The sequence below is a fragment of the Merops nubicus genome, unplaced genomic scaffold (genome assembly GCF_000691845.1).
Source record: "Merops nubicus isolate BGI_N331 unplaced genomic scaffold, ASM69184v1 scaffold106, whole genome shotgun sequence".
Lineage (NCBI taxonomy): Eukaryota > Metazoa > Chordata > Aves > Coraciiformes > Meropidae > Merops > Merops nubicus.
Genome location: NW_008612711.1, coordinates 7,459 through 8,435, shown reverse-complemented (window position 1 = coordinate 8,435; position 977 = coordinate 7,459).

Here is a 977-nt window from a genome sequence, read left to right as displayed (position 1 = left end):
GCCACTGCCCTGTGGCACCAGGAGTCAAACACCCTTTTCCCAGTGTAATGGGACCCTGGGGTGCTTTGCTGCTCAAGCTTCTGCCTCCGTGTAGGGTTGGGAAAAAGATCCAGGTGTTATTTTTACCCTTCTTCTTCTTCCCATCAGGCTTTGACAAACGTTGCAGGAGAGAAATTGTTCCTCAGGTGCAACCTAAACCTCCCCTGGGTCAACTTAAGGCCAGTTCCTCTTGTCCTATCTAGGTCCTGTCCTCGTCTCCTCCCAGGGTTTGGTGTTGGCTCAGGGAGGAAACGGGTGGCAGGAGTCACGGGGGGCTGGGGAGGGTGTGGGGGAGGAAGAGGAGGAAGCTGCCAGCACATTTGTTCTGATGGGTGTCTGGGCCTGGGGAAATCTCCTCGTCCAGCCCCTGGCACAGCCCAGGCGCTCTCTGTGGCTCCTGAACATACCTTGAGGGGGTTTAACATCAGCCCAGAGCCTGGGATCTCTCACCCAGGTTTGTAAGTTGAGATCAGACCTTTAAAAGCAAAGAAGAAATGGTGGATGTGAGGCTGTAAGAGCTGAGCTCCCATTCGAGAGCTGAGGGTTGGGAGCTGAATCCCACACCTGATTTGAGGCAGGCAGGGATGGTTCTGGGAGGGGTTCTGCTCACAGGCTCCAGGGAGGAGCTGGCTCCAGGGGGAGTGTTTGGGAGCCTCTCCTCCCCCTGTGGCCAGGAACCTGTGACATCCAGGGGATGTTTCGGATACCAGACTCTTCAGACGTGCTTGTGATGACTTAAGGTTTATGGAGACTCAATTTAGGACTTATCAGAAGGAAGAACAGACTCGGCCTTTTCTAGATTTGGGAGAGACCCTCACAGCTCCCTTTGCCTTGAAGCCAAGCCCTAGGTGCCGTGTCCTTCCAAGCTGGCCGAGGCACAGTCCGTATCTTCTGGGCAGACCACGAGCCAGGCGACGGTTAACGGACCTCGCAGGGAG